This window comes from Neomonachus schauinslandi, chromosome 4, assembly GCF_002201575.2.
Source record: "Neomonachus schauinslandi chromosome 4, ASM220157v2, whole genome shotgun sequence".
NCBI lineage: Eukaryota > Metazoa > Chordata > Mammalia > Carnivora > Phocidae > Neomonachus > Neomonachus schauinslandi.
The window spans coordinates 61,434,862-61,461,427 of NC_058406.1; the positions used below are offsets into that span (position 1 = coordinate 61,434,862).

The 26,566-nt window shown below is 37.8% G+C and overlaps 1 pseudogene; it reads right to left on the bottom strand.

Moving 5' to 3' along the window:
• Positions 1 to 26,566, bottom strand: part of LOC110570173 — a 79,617-nt pseudogene continuing 53,051 nt past the window's right edge.

The following is a 26,566-nucleotide window of genomic DNA, read 5'->3' on the forward strand; positions in this document are numbered from 1 at the left end:
TCATTTAACCTTCCGAGCTTTCTGGGCAGACTTGGTGACCTTGCCAGCTCCAGCTGCTTTCTTGTCCACTGCTTTGATGAAACCCACAGCAACCGTCTGTCTCATGTCACGAACAGCAAAACGGCCTAGAGGAGGATAGTCAGAGAAGCTCTCAACACACATAGGCTTGCCAGGAACCATATCAACAATGGCAGCATCACCAGATTTCGAGAACTTGGGACCATCTTCCAGCTTTTTTCCAGAACGACAATCTACCCCTTCAGCTCAACAAACTTGCAAGCAATGTGAGCTGTGTGAACATCCAGCACAGGGGCATATCAGGCACTGATTTGGCCTGGATGGTTCAGGTTAATCACCTGAGCCGAAGCCAGCTGCTTCCATGGGTGGGTCATTTTTACAGTCATCAGTCACATCACCACAATGAACATCTTTGACAGATACATTCTTGACACTGAAGCCCACACTGTCCCCAGGAAGAACCTCACTCAAAGCTTCATGGTGCATTTCAACAGACTTCACTTCAGTTGTAACATTGACCGGAGCAAAGGTGACCACCATGCCAGGTTTAAGAACACCAGTCTCCACTCGGCCCACAGGCACAGTACCAATACCACCAATTTTGTAGACATCCTGGAGAGGCAGATGCAAAGGCTTGCCAGTTGGACGAGTTGGTGGCAGAATGCAATCCAGAGCTTCAAGCAGTGTGGTTGCACTGGCATTCCCATCTTTACGGGTGACTTTCCATCCCTTGAACCAAGGCATGTTAGCACTTGGCTCCAGCATGTTGTCACCGTTCCAACCAGAAATTGGCACAAATGCTACTATGTCGGGGTTGTAGCCAATTTTCTTAATGTAGGTGCTGACTTCCTTAACGATTTCCTTGTATCTCTTCTGGCTGTAGGGTGGCTCAGTGGAATCCATCTTGTTAACACCAACAATTAGTTGTTTTACACCCAGTGTGTAAGCCAGAAGGGCTTGCTCACAGGTCTGTCCATTCTTGGAGATACCAGCTTCAAATTCACCGACACCAGCAGCAACAATCAGGACAGCACAGTCAGCCTGAGATGTGCCTGGAATCATGTTTTTGATAAAGTCTCTGTGTCCTGGGGCATCAATGATGGTCACATAATACTTGCTGGTCTCAAATTTCCACAGGGAGATATCAATGGTGATACCACGTTCACGTTCAGCTTTCAGTTTATCCAAGACCCAGGCATACTTGAAGGAGCCCTTTCCCATCTCAGCAGCCTCCTTCTCAAATTTTTCGATAGTTCTTTTGTCGATCCCACCACATTTGTAGATCAGATGACCAGTAGTAGTAGACTTGCCCGAATCTACGTGTCCAGTGACGATGATGTTGATGTGAGTCTTTTCCTTTCCCGTTTTGGTTTAGGTTGAGCAGTGGTTTTCACAACACCTGTGTCCTGGCGGCAAGCCCGTTGCGAAAAAGCTGTCTTACCCTCTTTTCCTCTGGTCTCACCTCTCATTCTCCTCTCTCCATCCCACTCCCTTTCTCCGTAACCCAGGCACATTTGCCTTCTCTGTTTCTCACCCACAGAATGCTCTCACCTGCCACAAATATTTTGAATTTGCTAGTCCCTCTGATAAGAACGTTCTCCATTTGCCTCACTGACTCATACATCAGCTCTCAACCCAAACTGCTTTCTCAGGGAAAGTTTCCCAGTCACAGATGATGCTGATCCCTTATTATACACTGTCATAGCACTCTGTAATTTTGTCACTGTTTGTAATTATACATTTATTTTTGTGATTATTTGAGCTAGGGAAATCTGCAGCTTTCAATGATGTCTTTCCATGTCTGGGCGCAAACATTCACAAGGCTGGCCTGGTTTACAGAGAAAGACCTTAAATTACAGCTTCTGATAATATTAGCTTTCCTTTTTCAGTTTTTGACAGAAAATGAACCTTACCTTTTTCAATCTCCCTTAGCTATGAATCTAGGTGGCAGGTAACTGGGATAGCTAGCCCATGTGGCTCTCCTTTATGCACCACTCCCATGGAGTCTTAGGGTGTAGAATGGGAACTGACCTTGGGTGTGGAACTTGGACTCCACAGGAACATTCCTCACTTCTATAGCCTTCCCCTGCCCCTGTGTCTATTAACCTTAATCAAAAGATCACTGAATAAGCCTTCTGGACTCTTGACATCTATGTTTCTAGAATCTATTTCAGTCAAGGTCTGAGAAGGTTTACTTGGGCTCTCAGTGGTCTCTCATATTTGATCCAAAGTTCACTATATTTGGCTGATAGTTCTTCATAATTTTTTAAAAACAGAGTTTTCTTCTCTGATTTATATTCTTTGCAGATTTGGTGGGGAGGGTGTTGTTTTTGTTTGTTTTATTGTTTTTATGTGTTTCAGGGAGGAAAGTAGCAATCAGATGGCTTTAGGTCACCCTCTTTAACTAGAAGTATCTGTAGCTAGGAGTAAATATTCACATGCCGGGAAGATGTATCTATTTATTCTGTGGTTTCACACCCGCAAGAGAATGCTTGCCCCAGTTTAAGAAGCACCTTATAGTCTATTTAAACAGCATTTCCTCCAATAAAGCAGAGAATATTACAAAATAAACTATCTGTGGACTTCCCCAATAGGTCCACACACTTTCTAATGAGAGAGACAGAATTTTATAGCACATGGGGCGGGGGGGGGGGGGGAACAACATAGATTCCTGAGCCTATGAGTAAGCACAGATCTAAGATTATGGAATTGCAAATGGTTTGTTTGCCAAGCCTCTTGCTTCTAATTGCTCTTCTCCACAAACTATGTAGATAAATATCTGGCATAGTGACAGCACATACTAAGCTCCCAAAATGTTAATTCTTTCTTCTCCTTTTTTTTTTTTAAGAGGGGGGTGGACTGGGAGGAGCGAGTGGCAGAAGGAGAGGGAGAGAGAGAATCTTAAGCAGGCTCCATGCCCTGCATGGAGCGCGATGTGGGGCTCGATCTCACAACCCTGAGATCATGACCTGAGCCAAAATCAAGAGTGCGACGTTTAACCGACTGAGCCACCCAGGTGCCCCATTCTTTCTTCTCCCTTCAATGTAAGAAGGAAAAATGCTGTTTTGTTTTGTTTTGTTTTTTTAAGAAAGCTTTATTAAGTGCCTACTATAAGGTAGGCACAGTGATAGACACAGAGGTCCTGGTCTAGTGGGAGAGAAAGACAAGTAACTAAAAGGACAATCAGTATAAACAGTGCTGTGATAGCAAAGAATACTTTAAGAACACAAAAGTGGACCTCTCATCTGTCATAAAGTGGCAATGCGGGGCAAGAAGCATGGGTGCTTCCTAGAGGAGAAGATACCTAAGTCAAGTGGTCAGGCTTAAAGAATAAATAGTAACAAACTGCACAGAGAAGCAGGGGGAAAGGTATTACAGGCAGTGGAACAGCATCATTCCTGTAAATAGCCAAGAAGCTAGACCATGGCATTTCCAAAGAACTCTAAGTTCAGTGAAGTGGGACAACAGAGTGGGAAGAAAATGGCTCAAAATGAAGTTGGAGAAAGGCAGGAGCCACATCCTTTGATTCAGTTCAACAAACCCTTACTGAACACCTACCATGTACCAGACACTGAGAATATAAGGACTGAGAATAATAGGACACAGTCCCTATTCTCCACAAGCTTGTAATCTAGTGAATGAAACCTGGCACATAAACAGAGAATTTCAACATTATGTGATAAGTGAATCCATAGAGAAGGGAACTTAACTCACCTTAGAAGGGATAAGAAAAATTCATCTTAGCTGAGTCTTAAAGAATAATCAGGGGCACCTGGGTGGCACAGTTGGTTAAGTGTGCTACTCTTGGCTTCAGCTCAGGTCATGATCTCAGAGTCATGAGATCAAGCCCTACAGGGGGCTCCACGCTCAGCACAGAGTCTGCTTAAGATTCTCTCTCTCCCTCTGCCCCTCTTGCTTGTACTCTCTCCCTCTCTCTCTGTCTTAGATAAATAGATCCTTAAGAAAAAAAGAACAAGAGATAACCAAAACATGGTACCATGGGAGTTAGAAAAAGTATTACCAGCAGAAGAAGAAAAAAAGTGCAGGTTTGAGGGTGATAAATGGCACATTGTGGAGGACAGCAACCAAACATAAGTAGTTCAGTATTTCTGGGATACAAAGCATGAAGCAAAGGTTTGGTCATGAGCCTGGAGTAAAAAGAAAGGGAACAAATGTCCTGCTAAGAACCTTAAGTGTTATCCTTTTGGTGATGCAGAACTACTGAAGAGTTTTTATCTGGAAAAACATAATATACTCTAATAGTATAGATAATGGATTCGAGAGAGATAAGTCTAGAGGCTTGGAGGACAATTAGAAGGCTATTGCAATAATACAGTAAAGAAATGCTGAAGGCTTGAACTAAGGTAGTTATATTATAGATGGATAGAGAGATGGAAATAAACTTGAGAGATAGTCAGGAAGGCAAAAATAAAGTTTATTGATTGGGAGTGTTAAAAAATAGGGGAAAGGAATCAAGGATAGTACCTAGTTTTCCAAAAATTAAGGAAGAAAATACCTATCACATGTTGAAATTATTTGTTTAAATTATATTTATTTATATTAGTGCATGATCTTAGTGAAGGAACTGTGCTATCATTCCTTTTCCAGCCCAATGCCTTCATAAAGTGTGCAGTCAATAAGTATATGTGGAATTAATGAGAAAAAGCAAGGGATTGGTGGAAATGATGAGTTTGGTATTGAACATAATGAATTTGAAGATACTTGTGGCATTTCCAAGTAGAAATTTGCAGGTGAAATTAACATAGGTATAGAGCTCAGGAAAGAAAACCAAGTGAAAAATAGAGAATTAGATGCCATCTGAATAACTGAAGCAATGGGAATGGATGAGTTCAGAGAGTGAGAGGAGGTATTGGCAAAAGACAGTGGCCTAGGAGTGTCACTTAAACAAAAGTTTCATTTTATTTGACACAAAGATTGGGAAAGATGAACAAATTATGCAGACCAAGATCCAAAACAATCAGGACCATCCACTCTGCATTCAATTTCCAACAAGAAAATTCAGTAGCTCTCAGAAGTTATGTGACTGGCCCAACAGAGCCAGCACCCAAGCCCAGATGCTTTGATTCTAAACGGAATACCTTTCCTCCCAAACCTGCAACGTCAGATTATCAGCATACCATCATTAGAAATCATGATGTCCAATGCAGGGGCAACAGTTACGGTCTGCAAGGTGCCTAGAATCTTTTAATTGTTCAACCAGTATCATAGTAATTGAAACTTAAAAACATTCTTACACAGAAGCAGTGCTCAAGCATTGCTCTTAAAACCAAGAAATACAAGTAGGAAATAATTCTTGGGAGAGTTGATTTTATAACTCGATTGTTCGGGTAGCAGGTGTTCTTGAGAGTAAGGGCAACTGTATTAAAATTAACAGCTCTATATGCATAAAACGTAAACTACACAAATCGGCCCCACTGAATATACATTCTCTGCTCTGTTCTCTCCATATGAATGAGCACTGCTGTAGCAGCTCTCAACACTTGCTCTTGAACTCTGGAACTCTGGTGACAAACAGGGTTTGTAACATTATGATAATGAGAAGCTGTATTTTAAAAGAGATCATTATTAAAGTGCTCTGCCTTAATTTGCGTTGCCTTCCTATTTCCGCCCAACGTTATTTGGAATGAGTTGCAATTTCTAACCTACTACCAGTAACAGAAGCTCTGTGTGATTAAGACAATAAATATATTCACAAAATGTAAACGCAGCTTTTGGGGCTTCAAACATCTGCTCTGAAAATAAAACTTTCACAAACATACAGTCATGGGCAAAATGAAACCTTTCTTCCAAGACCTTTTTTTATGGAACTGAAAGGTCTAAAACACAAATAATGGTCTCATCCCAAACCCAGTATGCAGATTTAGCTAATTCACATGTGATGCTCTTCAATTATGAGCCCTTGTATAGCCGCAGGGCACACTCTCAGAGTCTTTTGGACGGCTTTAGAGACAATTGTTCGATGGGGCTAAAACTCTACATTGAAGATTTCAGTTCTAACAAGATCTGGATATTGAAATATCCAAAAGATCTGCTGGTTTCATTACTATTTTATTGCCAATGTTCTCACAATAGGAACAACCTCATATGAATATTTGGTAAATCTTAGCCCCATTTATCTTTTCTACCCTAGAAATGCAAGACAGGTGAGAAACAGTTTATATTCAACTACCTCCTAGTTGGATCATTTGTTCAGTTTTAGCCAGGAATTTGAATGGTTTTTCCATCCCTACATAACTCATTATCTATTTCAAAATCAGTTGGACATCCTTAGAAAATTACCCAAAATATAGAGTTTTACAGATATTTATCACCACAACATTAATAATGGGGGGGGGGGGAACGAAAGCAACCCAGTGGCCAAGAATAAGGGAATGGCTGACATAAAGGTTAATATATAAATTAAATAAAATATAACACACCATTTAAAGAGATGGTTACACAGATTATATAGTCACATATCAATGCTGCTGGCATGACAAGTCTTCACATAAACCAAAAGAAGTCTATTCTCTTACACATTCATTGAATCCATAGATAACGGAGCACATTATTACTATATATCATGCTTGAAAATAATTTTTACATTGTTCCCTGATAGTTTTCACCTGCACCCTTCTCTCCATAAGGCAATATTATTTAGGTCACTTCTTTCCACATATTGTCTTACTGAATCCTCCAAAAACCCAGAGAGGTAATCATATTAGTAGTTCACTAGAGTCATCATTATTATTAATAGTATTGTGAGTGGTTTATCCCAAGACATTAGGGATACTTAATTGCCTTTGGGGGATCCCATTCCTACAAGTCAAGCAGTTACCAAGTTTTAATTGCTATAGTGACATTTTAAATATCTCCTTTTCTAGCAAAAGAAAACAAAAGTCTTCATTATTTAGACACTGGCTAGACCAGCACTGTAGAATAGAAATATAATGCAAGGCATACATGTAAGTCATGTGTGTCATTTTAAGTTTTCTATGACTGCATTTAAAAGGTAAAAAGAAACAAATGAAATTAGTTTTAATATCTTTTATTAAGCCTGATATATCCAAAATATCATCAGTTTCAACTTATAATCAACATAAAAATTATTCATTAAGTATTTTTAAATATTTTTTTACTAAGTTTTTGAAGTCTAGCCTGTGTTTTACATTTATAGCTCATCTCAATTCAGATTAGCCACATTTCAGGTGCTCAGTGGCTACATGTGATTGCTGAGAGAATGTTGGAAATACTTGCATAAGATAAATTACAACATAATAAGCATTGTTTTTTTTAACACTATGTGCCTGCCATTTAAGACAATAAAATTATGCAATTCAGAAGTAGACTTTATTACCATTATTAGCTGAAAGATTTTTTTTTTCCTTTTTCCTTTTGATATATCATCTGAAACCAGTATGTGTACAACTTAGCGGAAAAAACATTAGCAAATATTATGGAGTATAATAGAATAAAAATATTGTGTCATTGGGGTAAGATGCCCTGGTTATGAGACAAATGAAAAGTAGTCGATGTATCTTGCCTCTCACAATGAAAAAATTCAGTTAAAAGGGAGGAGGCATTCAAGGATGACTTTCATATTTCCTAAGCACCAAAAACTTTCTTTAGAGGCAAGTACTTATCACCACCACTTCACTTAATCACATTAGAGGTATTCCCACAGTTTAGGTGTTTTTGCAAGAGCAACTAAGGAATGACCCTAGAAAGGTAAAAGCTTTTGATAAAAACCAAGCTTTTCAATCAATCCTCAGGACAAGAAGGACTTAAAAACAACACCAACAAACTCCCTAATGAGGTCCACAAGTGAAATTAAAACCTCCATTTTTTTTCAAAACCCCAGGTTTGTACTTTACAACCCCCATTAAAAAAAAAATACCCAAAGATGGGAGAGAATGGGCACTCAGAGAAAACAGTGACTGTATAGTTGGTATCCCCTTAGAAATGTCCCTGACCTGCTGCCACAACTAAAAGTAAGCCTCCAAGTTTGAAATAATCTTTCCACAAAAGCTAGTCTATAAGAACTCTTCTGGAACATAACAGTACAATGTGTAGTCCAGTGAGGACAACCACAGTGAAGTAAATAGGCATCTAAATTATCACATAGTGTGATGACTGGCAAAATACGGAAGGTGTGGTGAAAGCACATCCAAGGGGCCATAACTGGAGGAGAAGGGTGTATGATTGGGGTTTAGCCTCCTGGAGAGAGTGAAGCCTAAGCTAAACCTATACCATGGGTAGGTGTTAGCCTAGTGAAAGGAGTTTGAAGAAGAGGAAACAGGATGTTCCAAGGCCAGGAGTGGGAGAGGCATGGCATGTCAAAACACTGAGAGAAGTACAGGAGTGAGGGTAGGGGGCACAGGTAGAGAAATAAAGCTAGAGGATGAAGTAAGAGGTGTGAGCCTGTGACCCCTTGTAAACTAAGAGCATGGACTTCATCTTCAGAACAGTGGAGAGCTCCTGAAGTCTTTTGAGTGACTGTTTCTGCTTTGAAGTCCTCCCTTCTTGGGGCTTCTAGCTCCCTAATTCCTTGAAAACCCTAGAACTAAAGCATTTACAAGAGTTTCAGGGGGAAAGGCAAAAACTAATTAAGCACAATAGCTTCAACTACAACAGAGGAAGGGGGGGGGAAGAAAACGGAGTCAAATTCATTCACTGAACTTGGAAAGTTAGTATTTTCTCAGTGATTCCTCTAAGATCTATTTTTCCCCCTTTTAATGGCCTGGTTGTGGTTTCTTTGGAGTTTCATAAAATTAATGGCTTGTAACATCTCATTACAGGGCAAGTCTAAAGGCACCTTTCTCATCATTGCTTGAATCTCTGCCTTAAAGGGGATCCCCAGGATGGAAATTTTTCTGAGAGAGGGACTGTCATTCTATTTGACACCTTCCTTTCAACAAGGGAAAGTTATTTCAAATCCCTCTTTCAATCTAATACATGCACACACACACACACACACACACACTGAACTACATCAGAACAAGGACAAAAGAAAGGGAGGGAGGACCAGCATAGATAGCTTTCAGGATCATTGCCTCTACCTGACCATCTCCTTTGTCCCCCAGTGATGGCCCGGAGAACATAATCCCTCAATCAAGCAATCACCGTCTTGAGAGGATACAGACCCAGCTAAGGCCTCTTTTTCAGATACCACTTTTTTTGGTTTTCCTTTTCTAATTTGTTCAAGGTGTTTCCTCTCTCTGGCATTCCACTATCCTCTATTTCTTATTAATTTTCTTCTGCAGACTATCTTAGACTGGCAGCTTTTTCTTAGCTCAGTCTCTAAACCCTTAGAGTCATTGCTTAAGGTCATTTACTGTTATTCTATTCACAGGGAAGATTAAAAAAAAAAAAGCTCCTTAACATCCTCTGTCCAAAAATTCTGCTCATTCTGAAGAACCATAACCAAGGAGCCACTAAGGCTTTTTTCCTCTGTTCTGTATTTGTAATGCCACCTCCTAATCATTCTTATTTTCCAGCCCCTGACTGTTCTGTGGCATGTCCTGGAGAGTCTGCTCAGATTCTCTCCATCCCCACGAAGCAGACTGGGAGAGATTAGACACCACATTCTAGTAGACCTCTGGCTTATTCAAGACAATCGGCAGAGCACATATCCCTGGGCTTAAAAAATAGTGAAATCCAACCTAATGCCAAAGGGAATTGAATCATGAGCCTTATGGGGGCATCAATTCTTTGTATTTCCATGCCACTGGGTATAGAGCTCTCAAAACAAGACCAAAGAGCAAAATTAGAATAAAAAGCCTTTGTGGCAAAAATTAAGGTATCTTTAGGGTGAACCATGCAGGAGAAAATGTGCTGGCTCAGTCATGAGTATCAACTTAATTCATTCTTCTGAGAAGAAAGCCAAGACATTTTTAAATGCAGAGCTGTTTAGACTTGGTACTCATTCTGCAGAGTTAATAACATTTTTGACAGTTCATTAATCTCAACAAGGTTGAAAAAAATACATTTTCATGTTCTTGCTCTCCAACTATCATCTCTTTTTTTCCGACTATCATCTTTACAGTATATTTTACACAAATAATTGGTTATGGCTCAAATTAAAATAACTTTGACAAATTATCAGGCAGGGCAAGGGTTTTTGAGCTTGTGCTGGGACGTGAGATACCAGCACCCCTGGGTGCCTCAGGACCATGTGTTATCTTATGATAACATTCAACTCACTTATTTCTAGGCCCATAAAATATAAGTTTTTCATCTAACAGCTGAAATGACTGTGTTCTGTTTAGATAATATTCCCTCACTGAAAGGTTACTCTCAATAGAATTTTTCCGATTAAAATATAAATGTGGTGTGTATGAGGACTAGGAATCGTGTCCCTGGCAACCCGGGTGTCCTCAAAAGCATTTCAATCCTGTCCTCATATCGCAATCCCTATAACACTTTGCAGACCAATGTCCTCTATATTAAAATCCTTCTCCTTACAGATTAACAAGTGGTAAGCCTTCATTCCTATACATATTACAATCTTTCTTTGTGGCATGCACTAAAGACCTCTGGTGTGATGAATTGTCATCTCCCTCAACCTCAAAGGTAACTGGCTATAAAATTATTTTATGTTCCTAGTATTCCTAGTCCTCGAGTAAAAATACTAGCTGTAATTCAATGTCCGCAATGTGGTATTATTCATAAAGCATTCAAACTGTACTTTCCAGTTTTAGAATGCCATCAGAACTTCCCGATTGAATTACAGTCAAGCATTCAGCTGGCTGTCCTTTTTTTCTGCCTGAAAATTACTCACAAGCATTTCCCAACATCTCCAGGACCTACATGGAAGTTCCAAAGCGAGCAGTGCTTTGCATAATCCTTCAAAAATTTCTTCAGGGACATTCAAGAGCCCAGAATTGAATAAAGCTGTTAAATTTAATGCTGGTTAAAAATTAAAACAAACAAACAGCTGGTAAAATGAAAATGTATTGGTAGTTTTCCAAAGAGAGAAGATGATGTCTGAAGATATAATCCAACTTCACTGGCTGGTTTCCAAAGCAAAATTCCTAAACTGATGACATGGGTTTACACTAACTATGTCACACAGTTTTTGGTAAGGTAGAAAGAAGAATGGGGTTTCGCTTGTTTGTTTACTGGGGAGAGGGACTTGTTCTGGGACTTAGTTGTTCTTTGCTAACAACACTTACCTATATGCCCTGATCAAAATCCATCCATACATACGTGTTTCATTAATCTCGCTTCTTTTGTTTGGAAACATCTCTATGTTTACTTTCAAGAGATGATAATTTTGCAGATGACTATATTCAGCTTCTCTGATTCTAACACATCATCAACAACTTATTTTATAAGCTCTTTCTCTTGGTCTTAGCCTTTTTTTTCTCACATGCTGCCCACAATTTTATAAATTACCTTCCTTTTTAATAAGATGATCTTTTATCTTTGTGGTAGCCCCTTCAGACTTTTTCCAATGACAATATGTCCAAACCAGATGTCAGTGGACTATTCAGTATGAGGTAATGCAACCAATCTAATAAGTACAAGTTCTACGGCTCTTCTATGTGGCTGTGTTATAGAAAATCAGAGAGGCCAAATAATTTAGTCTGTAAAACATGACCTTATTTTATGCCTCAGACTCTGTCTTTTCTTTAGACTTGTTTTGTTTCTTCAAAATTATATGCTAATAAAATGTGAGCAGTTTTGCTGCCTTGTTGAATATTTAACACTCCTTCATTAAATCAGTTCAGTCAATTGCAGGTTTTATTCTAAGATCCAGGGAGAGAAAAATGGTAACAATCTGATAAGAGAAAGGCAAAAGCCTCTAGCAATATATATTTTTATTTCATTATCATACATTCTGCACCTACTTCCAAGGCTCTCATTGTCTACAGTAAATTTGTCCAGTCTAGACCTACTAGATTCATTTGGTAACACTGCAAGATAAAGCTAAGTTAGACATGCCCCAGGATAATTATCTTTATATATATTTACAGTCACCTATTAGAACACATTATTTCAATCTTATAATAATAATCCTTTCAAATAGACACCTTAATAATAATATTCTCCTCTGACTTTAACATTTCTTGGCTTGGTAATCAGCAAACTAGAGTTATTGTCATTCATAAAATTAAGATATAGGCCACTGACTCCTTGATAGTAAGACACTTATGTGTAACTTTTGACTATAGTGTTTTGTCTTTTTATTGCCAATTGGGAGGCCAAGTTAATTGTTTGCTTTCTGGGGTTTAGGATTATGTGGTTGAAGCACATTTTCCAAACGGCAATACAAGACAGAACCATAATCAATGGAATTTTATACCCTGAATTTCTCTCACTTAAATACATTTAATCCATGATCTTAGTGTGTTTCTTTAAAAAAAAAAAAATCCAGAAACTTCTGCCTTGTACTAACCTTATGGTAAACAATATAAGTGTTCCTTTCATATAATTTGGTTTATTAGACACCCCTTAGTAACTGGAATTTTCAAATAGTTCTGAATTCTTCCCTAGTGCTATTCTACTAAGATGGTCCTACTAAGTAAGACCTCCCATAAGAGATCTCCAGCAATTCAACTGCCTGCATGAAATAACAAATGATATTAAATAAAAATGCTGTGCACCACCCCTGAATTATTCACATGTCAGCAGGAAACTAAATGAGGAGTCTAAGTTCTTTGCCCTTTCCTACTTGCCCTCTGTGTCATTTATGAAAGACTCCCTCACAAGGCAAAATAACATCAATAGTGATGATTTTACGCCTCATCTCTTAAATATTCACACCTCAGCAAGAAGCTAAATGAAGAGAGTGGCCCTGTGTCCTCTGTCTAGCTGTCCTTCCAGTATCATTTGAGGAATCCTTTCAAAAGACAAATAACAATCACAATAGCAAATTTATTTCAGAAGAGGGAAAGGCATGATGAGGAAGGTATCTAATAGAGATTCCCATAGATGAGCTTTGCAATCATCTCTCACTTTGCTCCTCCTCTTGGGAAGGACCACCCCTCCAACAGCAAGGAAATCAGTTTAAATTCCTCTGAACAAATATCATTTCACCGGCTACTCAGAAAGATCTGTTTTCTTCCCATAATGTTTTATGATTACTTGCTCATCCAGAATTCCACACCACATTCCTCCTCCTAAGAGATCTCTGGTATCCTATTCTCATTTCACCAGCTTCCTTTCGTTATTGCCCCCCACTATTTCCACTGCTGCTCTAGTATCTCTTCCTCACTAAGGACACTCAGCCATCTCTAAACTTTTCAGGGACTAGGGAAACATTAGAGGCTTAGGAATCAGGGCTCAGAACATATCGGCTCTAATCAGAGAGGCAATATAGCACATGCATTAAGAGTGAGGCTCAGACACTGTGAACTGTGTAAGACTGTTGAATCACAGACCTGTACCTCTGAAACAAAAAATATATGTTAAAAAAAGAAAAAAAAAAGAAGAAGAAGAAGAAGATAGCAGGAGGGGAAGAATGAAGGGGGGAAAATCAGAGGGGGAGATGAACCATGAGAGACTATGGACTCTGAGAAACAAACTGAGGGTTCTAGAGGGGAGGGGGGTGGGAGGATGGGTTAGCCTGGTGATGGGTATTAAAGAGGGCACGTTCTGCATGGAGCACTGGGTGTTATACGCAAACAATGAATCATGAAACAATACATCAAAAACTAATGATGTAATGTATGGTGATCAACATAATAATAAAAAAAAAGAGTGAGGCTCAGAAAGGTTAAATACATTGATCGAAATCCCAGCTTTATCACTTACTAGCTGTGTGAGGGTGAGGAGCTCATTTAACCTGCCGGGGCTTCTTTTTCTCATTGACAAACAAAACATACCTCAACAGTGAGTTATCAGGATTAACAAGGTAATACATGAAGAGCATTTAGAATCATACTCAGTAGCCTAAGTGTTGAATACGTGTTAGTTATTATTATTAGTCCCTATATACATATACTATGCTAATGGCAACAATCCCTCATGTTTCCATTTCCTTGTCTAAAAAAATGAAAAGACTAGATTGGACTATTTATGAAATTCCTTTTGGTCCTAAAATATCAAGAGTTTGAGTCTACTACAATTCCTTTTTTATAAAGCTCTAAAACTTTAACAGGAATCTTCTCTTTAACTTGAACAGTAGATGAAAACAGAAGATCATAAAATAAACATATGGCATAGTCCCTGCCTTTAAGAACCATAAAATCTTTTGTTTTGAAGCATTAAGGACAAGTTTCATTTTTCCCCTTCAGATATATTTCCTTTTCCTCCTAAATTACTTCATCAGATTTTCAGGGAAATCTGACACACTAAAAAAATTCATTTATAGAATAGATGGTATGATATGTTACTAAGTAACATAAAGTCACATGAATGTGTTAAGTTTAGCAGCTAGATAAACTTGAAAATTGAATAAATAACATTTATGGGGAAAATATAATCAAATATATTTTCATTCACCTTCAACTAATATTTACTGAGCATCTACTATTTTCTGGGCATAATAATAAATTAGGAAAGCTCCTAACGTAAACACGTAGAAAACAGTAAAGGAGAGATGAGATGAATGGCTTGCCACCTCAGGACACAGGGAAAACTGCGCCAGCTGCCCTGTCGGAGAGAAAGAGTAGTGTGTGGTCTCAGAGGGAGATTACTCAGTCTGAAATTACAAGGTAAAGAGGGTCTTAAATGTGATTAAAAAGCTAGCAAGCTTTGATCCCAAATTCAACATGTCCTTTATAACTACTGCTACTATTATTATTATGAACATCCTTAACCTCAAAAGAAGCTTAAAGACATCTTGTTCCCTAAACTCACGAATTATCTAATAGCATATGGGATAATTTATTTATCAAAAAGTCCTCATAAATTGAAAAAAGATGAAACAGATATTCTCTAGCTAGGGTTTAGAAAATATGAGAAGAAACATCCAAATGCAGACATAAGTAAGATCTTGGAATCAAAAGTTGCTCAAATGTTCAGAGGATTAAATTCTCTCTCTATTTAAGAGGAAAGAAAATTTTAAAATATTCTTTATTTAAAGATTCTTATGCACAATTTTTTTATTTCAAATACATTTCAAAAAAGCATTATGTAAATACAAATTAATTTTGTTACTATAAAAATAATAAATAATAAATGAGGGTATTGGACCAGATTATCTCTAGGGAACCTTGTAATTCCAAAATTATATAAATTGCTTTATCTAGTAATAACATAGTAACATGAAAATGCTGGTACATTTTTAGGGGCATCTGGGTGGCTCAATCAGTTAAGCATCCGATTCTTGATTTCAGCTCAGGTCATGATCTTAGCGTCATGGGATCAAGCCCCACATGGGGCTCAGCGCTCAGCACAGAGTCTGCTTGTCCCTCTCCCTCAGCTCCTCTCCCCGCTCATGCATGCTCTCTCTCTCTCTCTATCTCTACCTCTAAAATAAATAAATTAATTAATTAATAATCAATTTAAAAAAAAAAAAGAAAAGAAAATGCTGGTACATTTTCAAATATGCTATTTCTTCCACGAAGGAAACTTCAGAAGGCTCTACTCAAGACAGCAAATGAACTGACTGCTGCTAAGAGAATCTGAAAGAATTTGACATATCTGTCCCTGATACAGACAAGAAAATTATTTCACACCTAAGTCAATCAAGTAAGCCCCCAGGATAATTTGTACTTGAAAAAAATGCAGGATGGGCTTCTGTGTCTGTGCACGTGTGTGTGTATAAGGTATGGTATTGAATAAACAGTTTGGGTTTTTTTTTTTTAATGAAAATAAGCATGGCTTAACGAGGCTGAATTCCATAGAAATAAAGCCTATTTTTACGCTTTTCCTATCAATTTGCCAAAATTCTGAGGAAAAAAAACCCACAAATAAATGATTTATCTTTCAAGAAGGTAGCTTTTGACTTCAGAGTCAATCAGGCTTTTTGAAAAGCAGAAGCTTTTCAGCTGTCAAAAGAAACTGTCATTTTTTTGTTCAGCATCTTACTATTCTTGATGTTGTATTACACATCAATAACGTACCGAGGGAGGCCTTAATCACTTGTTTCTTTTATGCTTCCCAAATACAACATGGAAACGAGATGTTGGTTGAATTTAAACCATGTGGAGACTTACTTCATTTGTGGAGAAAAATAATTCAATATATTTTATGGTAGAAGTGCACAGTGGCTAAAGACAACAAGTAGAATTCTGGAGATCTAGGGTTTAGTTCCAGCCCTGATACCAGCATCATGCAGTCAGTCATCAAGTATTTATTGAACACCTACTATGTGTGTCTATTCCTTTGGAGTCTACAGTCCCTGAGAGGTCAGAATAGACGCAAGACAGAGATAAAATAAATCCACAATTATAAACTATGACAAGTAAAATGAAGGAAGAGACAAGTATAAGTATACTTTCAAAGAATCTGAAGAAGAAAAGTGTGAATCACACCTACTGCATAGAAAAGGATGTCATAGGACTAGTAAATTATCCAGAGCCTCAAGACATAATCCACATAAGCTACCTGCAGAGTTGATTCAGATCTCACTGGACTATGATCACTTCTATGAGGTCCTTGGGGCAAGACACTCCATTGATTTTTGGCCAAGTTTAAATAAAAGTAACAAAGTATGGAGCAATTTCTATCTGGATTTGAAAAGGACTATTCAAATAATCTGGATTTTTAGAAAATCATTCTCATCTCTCATATTTAATCCTCCAGATTCATTCCTATTCAATTATGCATTAAGGTGTTGGCAGTACCCAGAAATACTTGAACTTTATCCTTTTCTTAGAATGAAATTACTTATTTCTCTAAGACAAATTCTGCCATGTGATAATGAGATGCGTGTGACATTTCCCTGTAATTATAGAACTAATTTATATGTTCTGTGGTGAAATGCTCTGATGACATATATACAACTTGCTAAAAATGTGTATAATTAAGTCGAACGTCAATGATAGCTGAGACCAATTCTAAAACTATGAGAGCTATTCTCCAATCCAAAGTGAAAGGAGCCTTCATTAGTGAAAACAAGCCCAAGATCTGTTCTGTGAATTTAGAGGGTAGATATAACAAACAATAAAAATTCATGTGTGTAAGGAAGAGAAGGGTCAGAGAGCTTTAGTGAACTAAAAATAGAGGTTCTCCAAAGTTCTGCCCCATAACTTTTGCCTCACTGACTAAAGTGTGTTGACAACCAAAACAACCGGATGGAAAACAGAAACATCCTGCCAGCTCCCAGATGCTCTATCATCAATGGTGCACAGCAAATGACCGTGGCTATAGAATACAAGGTCGATGTTTTTATTCAAGGCTTCTTCAAGCTTAAGCCCTTGAAAAACCAGAAACAGCATTAAAGAGGCAAGTAGAAGCATCAAACTGAGTGGTCTGTTTGTGTCAGTAGAGTCTGGGTCACATTGCTTTTTGTGATCAAGTGAATGAATGAATGGACTACACTGGCAAGTCAAGAAAACAGAAAGAAAATAAAGCAATTTTTCAAAGAAGCTGACATAAAATAAGTATATTTTAATATTCAAGAAAGGTTATTTAAGAACCAACCACTTAAGTCACCAACTTTTGAACAGCAATTTACTCATTTTTTATAAGCAAAACAAATTATTTATAACTACTAAAGGAAGAATATTAATTCTTTACTCAGTTTCATTATGCACTAACCCGTATGAAAAATTAAGGAAAGAACAAGATGCCACATAAATTATTACATGCTGAATCCCCTTTAGGGCATTTGATTTCTAATAAGGATACTAAAATTCACACCCATTAGAACCTCAACTCTGCATAAAGACATTACATTGTAAAATGTTAAAAAAAAATAAAGAAGGTTAATAAAACATTACAAAAAATAAACAGTGAGGCAACATGCCTCCATTTAATATTTATCTAAATAATCTATTCTTCCTATAAATCACCATATAAAACCTATAATCACTCTGATTCTCTCGTATCTCAGCCAACAGAGGAATGACTAATGCATTGGATATCTAAGAATATGAAGAATCATTACCATTTATAGTAATTACTGATTTAAGTAAACAGAATGTTATATTTAAACACTGATATTAATGTATTTGTTCATTTAAAATTGGTTATGTCTTTAATGAAGGCATTTGGGGTATCTTTGTGAATTACATGATTTCTTGTATTTATCACCCACCAGTGGTTTCTTTTTTCTGGGATTTCCATTAAAAACACATTGGGATAAAGGCATTTTTTAAGTTAATAGGACTGGTCTCTCTATAGAAGTCATGTTTACTATTTATAAAAAGACCATTTTTCTCCAAACTATTCCTTGTTACATAGCAGGTCAACATCTGAAGGATAATTATTGAGACTATTTACTCAACTCCTGCTTTATTACCACAGTCTTCATCTGATCTTGCCACTATTGCTCTTTAAAGAGAAAACAATTTGTAAGAGGTGCTTTAAAATAATGTTAGAGTTTTATTCTCTCCCAAAACTAAGCTACATGTCTCCACATGTTAGACCCAAACTTTTCTGCCTCTCAGATTCCATTGTTTTCTAACCACCCTTCAACACTCCTGACCATGTCCACTCCATTATTCCGGTAAGTGTTCACAATAGGCAAAACCCAGAGGTCAGAGACACAGGATGGAACAGCATCTAATATTAAGATTGTAGAGGTATATTCTCAAAAGCAACAAAGAAAATATTGTTACTGACATAGGAATGTATCTGTAAGGAATCATACTGCAATAGTTTTAAAAGCTGGTATCTGTTTTGGTGTGATGGAAACTTCATTGCCAACAAAGGTAGCATGGGTTATAAATGGGGTGTAATATTATGGATAAACTTCAAATGAAATGTTAACAGTAATTTATTTTAAGGGCAAATAACAGAAACAAAATGCTCATTCAAGTTTGCACTGGGAGCATAAAAAGAAAGATGAATTTTACCTGAAGTGTTCAGGGAGAGCCATATTCTAGGTGAGCAAAGCCAACACCAAGGGTGATCTGCCTGATACCCAATTCTCCTTTCTTCCCCACTGGAGGATCCTGATTTTTTCCAGGATCCACCCTTCCCTCTTATTCCTCAGAAGTAAATTCTGTTAATCCAAGGCAATCGTATTAGTCCCATTCCCTTTTCTAGAGGTTGATTTAGTCAGGGCATGTGGCCCAATCCTGGTAAATGAGCTGTGAGGGGAAGTCAGCTAGGGAAGATGTCCCCACTCTGAAAAACAGACACATGGGAAAAGATGCATCCTTTTCAGCAGGACATTGTGACTAGTGGTGATGCTATCTTGCAACCACAAAATAAATTTGTCTGATGTCAAAACTGATACACTGAGAATCAAAGACTTTCAAAATGGCAAAAACCTAAGTTCTCAATGATGTCAATAAGATTTGAATTAACCAACCCTGGAAATGTTATGTCCCATAATAGATTTTCTTATTAATTCATGTGAGTTAAGGATTTCCTGTTACTTTGCAGTTGAAGGAAGAGCACGAATTTGATACATGGGAGGGGAGGAGCCATACAGGTATAAGAAACAAGATGCATAAAGTAAAAGAAAATAGTGAGAAAGAACACCTCTATGGGATAAAACTGGATGAATAAGTATATTTTCTACTTTTTAAGGCACCTCCTGGTTCTGTGATGCTTTATTCTCACATGCACACACACACACACACACACAAATATAACACACAGTTGTTCTCAGAAAATCTCTAGAGTTTCGGGTGCCACAGATTTTAACAAACTCATACACATGGACATGCATACACATATGCATGCATGCACACACACACACACACTCACACACTGTGTTAATTAGGCTTTTGGTAACATCACAGGGTCTTCAGGAAGATGGGAATAATAGTTGCTTCTATCTTTTTTTAAAATATTTTATTTATTTATTTACTTATTTATTTGAGAGAGAGAGAAAGAGCACGAGCAGGGGGAGGCACAGAGGGAGAGGGACAAGCAGACTCCCAGATGAGTGCAGAGCCCAATGCAGGGCTTGATCCCACCACCCCAAAATCATGACCTGAGCCAAAACCAAGAGTCGGAGGCTCAACCGACTAAACCACCCAGGCATCCCTAGTTGCTTATTTCTAAAGAAAAGTGATTTTGTCTTAGAAAAAGAAACAACTCTAATATGTTTTTTATGATTATGACAAGTGTAGTCAGAAGGTAGAATATGGGTTTCATTTCTTCCATGTTTTTAATTCTACCTTTTGTTTTATTTAGTGATACCCCGAGAAGCACTGGAATTTATGTTAGTGACTTTATAGCATTAAAAATATCTTCAGGGGTGCCTGGGTGGCTCAGTCGTTAAGCATCTGCCTTCGGCTCAGGTCATGATCCCCGGGTCCTGGGTTCGAGCCCCGCATTGGGCTCCCCGCTCGGCGGGAAGCCTGCTTCTCCCTCTCCCGCTCCCCCTGCTGTGTTCCCTCTCTCGCTGTGTCTCTCTGTCAAATAAATAAATAAAATCTAAAAAAAAAAAAATCTTCAAATAGCCTGCAGCTGACGGAACACTATGGGTATGTTCCTTGGTTTAATGAAAACAGGGATGTATCAGGCCTGCGGTTCATCTCTCCATGGAGGAGATTTTTGGCTTGCTTTCCTCTTTTGCCTCATCCCTGCACAACTTAAAACACAGTGAGGAGGTTGGGGTGCCCAGTCAAATCTCTTCCCTTGAAATGCACATCATGTGTAACATTTCAAAGGTCATTCTCTAGACTTCATACTTTTAAATTACAACAACAGGAAAATGAAATGAAAGCATCTAGCCTGTCAAAACCTTAGTAGCACAACAAATGCTTTTTTTTCAGAATATACAGAAAGCTTTATTGAAGAAGGTATTCACTGAGTGTCCACTACTTGCCCAGTGGCTCTCCTAGAGCCTGGCACAGAGGAGGCCCCACGTGAGGATTACCTGAATGAATGAATAAATGAGATCACAAAAATGAAAAGGAAACAATTTCTTACCAAAAAGAGATTAAAGTCTAATAAGGGAGACATACACAGATATAACTATTAGGCAAAGTGATAAATTCCATAAAGGAAACACAACGTGCCAAGAAGACATATGAAGAAGTAATTAAATACATAGAGTGAAGACAAATGAAGGCTTAGTCATAAGGGCAAAAATGGAGATACATTGATAGAACAGGATTAAAATTAAAGATGGGTCATGTTCCTAATATGGAAAAGGGAAAAACAGGGTAGCGGTAGCTACTGTTTTTATCTTCTCAGCATCCCTTCCCCCTTCATTTGGTAACAAATCCCACCTCCACTCTGCTTGACCATCATGTCAGCCTATCAAACAGACTAGGTCCATCATGCTACCCACACACCTGGGCAGAGTAGATTAGAAAAGGGATGGGCAGGGGCGCCTGGGTGGCTCAGTTGGTTAAGCGACTGCCTTCGGCTCAGGTCATGATCCTGGAGTCCCGGGATCGAGTCCCGCATCGGGCTCCCTGCTCGGCGAGGAGCCTGCTTCTCTCTCTGACCCTCCCCCCTCTCATGTACTCTCTCTCATTCTCGCTCTCTCAAATAAATAAATAAAATCTTTAAAAAAAAAAAAGAAAAGGGATGGGCAAGTGTCCAACGTTGGGAGGATCAAAGCCCTTCCCTAGGGCTTCTGTACATGGAGCTCGCAAAGTAGTTCCCTTTGTCATATGATTGCAAAGCTCTTCATATATAAGCCCTGAGGTCCCAAAGAGCATGACTCTATCATATGAAGAGGCCCATCTACAGTAGAAGAAAATAAATACCAAATGTAGAGAAATGGAAGGAGCATTATAGAAGCATTTAGTTTCCTGATGTCATACACATCCAGCTTCATCCTAGCCCTTCGCAATTACTTGAGCTAATAAATTCCTTTTTGTTTAAGCTACTTTGTGTTAGGTGTCTGATTTTCAAAACTGAAAGAACAATAGTACATAGAGACTATCAGAGGATCTCAGGCCTTTGGCTGTGTCTGACGATTTTCCCCCCATAATTAACTTTGGATGGCATTTAAACTTTACATGTTCAAACCAGTTGTCAAAAAGCACAAAGGTATATTTATATTCCAGTTAATACATATGCACTACCAATATATATGCACTTAACAATACAAGCCTCAAATACATTATGCAACAACTGATATAATTGTATGAATAAATGATAAAGCAGTGACAAAGAGGAAAGCTATTGGAGGGAAAAAAAAAACATATTAACCACAAGAGGGGAGTAATTAAATCTACAACAGAATCACTGGCCATGAGAAAGACCAAAAAACAATGTAACAGCATCTTCAAAATCCTGAGGAAATACATGTATAAATAAAGATAAAATACCGACATCTTCAGATATATAATGATTAATAGAATATAAAGCAAGCCATCCATTAAAAAAAAATCACTTGAGGATATACTTTATCTGGAAAAAAAAAAAAAACACAGAGAGGAAAAGTGTGGTTCTTAAGAAATAATAACCATAGAAATTTATTTTTGAGTGTTGCTAAATTATTAATGACTATCAAAAAAGTAACTTACCTATGTGTTTAAAAAATGAAAAACTAGGGGCACCTGCATGGCTCAGTCAGTTGGATGTCTGACTCTTGGTTTCGTCTCAGGTCGTGATCTCAGGGTGGTGAGATCAAGCCCAGCGTCAGGCTCCCTGCTCAACTGAGAGTCTGCTTGAGATCCGCTCATGTAAGCTTTCTCCCTCTCAAATAAATAATAAAATAAATCTTTTTAAAAATGAAAAACCAAAATTCTAGACAACAAAAACTAGAGAGAAATAGGAGGATACTAATCAATGGCTATTTAAAACAGCTAAGGTTCTTGTCACGTTTGGACAGTTGGATAAGAATACAATCTAACTTTAAAATTGTTAGAAAAAATCATGATTTGGGGGGGCCCAAGTGGCTCAGGCAGTTGAGCCTCCAACTCTTGGTTTTGGCTCAGGTCATGATCTTGAGGTGGTGAGATCAAGCCCTGCATTGGGCTCTGCACTCAGCTGGGATTCTGCTGGAAGATTCTCTCCCTCTGCCCCTCCCTCAACTCACACATGCATGCTCTCCTCTCTCTGTCTCTCTCAAATAAATAAATAAATCTTTTTTAAAAAAAAAGAAAAAATCATGATTATGTATAAATTAAGACTTCTATTTCTGACAATATGTCGGACTGAATAGCCTGAAAATATACCATTCTTTTATTCAACCAATGTTTCTTAAAACCTAGTTCTGGCCCACGGTTCTCAAGAGGTCACACGTAATGGAACACTACACCAAACATGCTCAGTGTCAGCTTTCTCTTTTCCATACATCTAGTCTTAAATATATATGTCAAGGAACCAACAATAAACTCTCATAATAAAACTATTTAAATAGCACCATATTACTAAAATTTGATGTTATTTCAGTCAATTTAATTGTGATTTCCTCTTTCCTCTTTATAAGTTTGAACCTTATGCTGCATTTTTAAGATATGCATAGGAAAATACAGCATTCATTCTACTATCTTAAATCTCTATTATCCTTAAAATAATAATAGTTTTCAAGTTTGATGCTAACATTTGCATGCTGTACAGTTATTTTGACTTTAGTCTTAAAAATATTTTCTGTTTTAATAAAACAGTAGGAGCCATGCAATCAGTCTGTTTTTCTCTGCAAAGGGATTAAAGTCAGATATGGTCAGTGGTAGAAAGTACATACTGTTATTAAAATCGTATTCTATAAATCAGCAGGCATGTAAATTTTCCATAAAATGAATTTAATCTAGTTACAAATATGGGCTAATTTCAAGATGAGAGAACTCATTTATAGTTCTGCAAATATACTTCCTCTCTCAAATGACAAAATTATATGCAGTACTTTGTAAGTCAAATTTTACGATCAGCAAATATAATCAAACAGGTTTACCTAGTGTTTTGCACATTTGGCAATACATCTTATTTACTCAACTGAGACACGGGAGCTTTCAGCTACAGGTAGGTAGCTTTTTACTGTTCTACCTCTCATTCTCCTTATATGATGACGGAATATTTTCAATACTTGTTCAGTGCATGTGAACATACTCAGTCCTTTGTCAGATGTATAGATTTAGCCAATGTAAATATGCTTTAAAAATTATTATCCACTATGGAAGAGAATAGCTATTCACCAAACCACTGCAACCTTCTGCGTGGGCACACAGCTATACCAGACTTTCCAACCTCCCTTACAGTTAGATGTGGCCATGTGGTTTAGTTCTGCCTAATGCAATGTGAGCAGAAGTGATGGGCTCCACTACTAGGCTCTCCCATAAAATCTTCCCATCCACTATCTGGTTGTCAATGCCCAAGTGATCTTGGAAGCCATCTGTTAAAAGTGGAAAACCAATAAATGTCAGGATGTTCAAATGACAAATGTTCAAATGACAGTCCCTCTAACCCTGATTTCCCCTACCCCCAACATACAAATATACCATTGTGGACCCACATTGCTATTATGTGGGCAAGAAATAAACTTCTACTGTGTTAAACCATGACAATTCTAAGGTTTACTTGGTACAGAAATTAGTCCATTATAATCAATACAGAAAATCATTCCTCCAAATGGGGTACTGTTGTAAGAAAAACCTAAAATATATGCCATTGGTTTTGTGGCCAAGCAGTAGATAATAAGGAATTAATGTCAGAGGCTGAAAAGATGGAGGTCTGTGGTATACAGTAGCAAAACATTTGGTAAAACTATCACCTAAAAAACCTGCAAGATAGATCATGTGCCCACTGACCCTATGGCTCTGCCTAGCCAGAGATTAGACTTCCCAGTCCCTTTGCAATTAAGTAGGGTCACGTGGCTAGCTCTCACCACAACTGGAACAGAAGTGATCTTTGCCACCACTATCTCCCTTTTTACATCCTTTCTACCAGCAGATCTTGGAAACCATATGTTTAAGGTGGAGGTTCCACCAAATGGAAGGCACCTAGGTGCCTGAGTCACCGCTTGGAAAACAGCCAACTCCACCAATTATAAGTATGGGTTTTTTAAACTTCATATGAAAGAAAAATAAATTTCTATCATATTAGAACCATAACACACTTTAGACTTGTTACAACAGCTACCTTAACTGATAAAACAATCTGAAGCTCACTTGAAATAATGAACCCAATCATTTCTGCCCATCAACACAATTATTGATAAAGTCAGAGGAAAATTACCTTGGTGAAAGAGTCTTAAAAACATCAAATCAATAAGCATTTCATTTCAAAGTCAGTATGTTAGGTACAAGGTTCAAAGCATGGTTAAGGAGTTCTGAGAACATAGTCTTGAATGCCAGCACTACCATTTTCTAGTTGTAGAGCCTAGAATAAGTAGATTTATCATCTTGGAGCCTCTTGTCCCCATATATAAATGGAGAGAACCCACCCTACTTTGTAGAGTTGTTTCAACAATATTATAACATATACAACATGCTTAGGGCACAGTCGGGCCTTGAGTAAAGTGCCCAATTATTCTCTTTCTCATCCTATACTAAGTTCAGGGTATTAAGTGAACTTTAGAAAATTAGTAGTTCGTATTGGTATATTTAATTTAGTTTAGTAAAAGGCTCCAATCACTGACTCCAGAGGACATTAGAAAACACAATACAAGAACAGAACAATACGGTGAAAGAGAGACAGTCAGCCTTTCTATCACATCTCAGTGAAAGTCTCTCGGGAAATTATTTCCCTCTTATCTCTTGATTTTTCTGACCCTCCTCAGTTGCACTCTCTTTTGTCAAACTCTGAAAGCCTAAAAAGAAATAAAAATATATATATAATAAATCAGATATTTCTTTGCAAGCTTAGATTTTGTTACTACATTCCCCTAACCCGCACAAAACTAAAGATACCAGCTCTTCTTCCTTTTTCAAGTTAATCTTGCGTTATTAGGATGGGCATTCTGATAGGCATAACAAGTAATAATAACAATATTCTAATGTTTGCTAAGCATTCTATAAAGTCCAAGGGTCCTGGGATCAAGCCCCGCATCGGGCTCCATGCTCCTCCGGAAGCCTGCTTCTCCCTCTCCCACTCCCCCTGCTTGTGTTCCCTCTCTCGCTGTCTCTCTCTCTGTCAAATAACTAAATAAAATCTTTTAAAAAAATAAATAAATAAAAAATAAAAATACTTTAAAGGATCTCTGGGACAACAGCAAACATACTCATATTTGCTTATAGAGGTCCCCAAAACAGAAGAGAGAAATGGGCAGAACACTTACTTGAAGAAATAATGACTGAAACCTTTCTTAACCTGGGGAAGGGGACAGACATCCAGGTCCAGGAAGCACAGGGAATCCTAAACAAGATGAACCCAAAGAGATCCACTCAAAGACATAATTAAAATGGCAAAAGTTAAAGAGAAAATCTTAAAGAAGAGGAAAAACAAATAGTTGCATACGAAGAAACCCCATAAAGCTATCAGCTAATTTTTCAGCAGAAACTCTGCAAGTCAGAAAAAAGTGCCAAGATATATTTAAAGTGCTAAAAGGGAAAACCTGAGACAAGCTAAAGCTAAAGTTCATCACTACTAAATCAGCCTTACAAGAAATGCTAAAGGGTTGGGGGTGCCTGGGTGG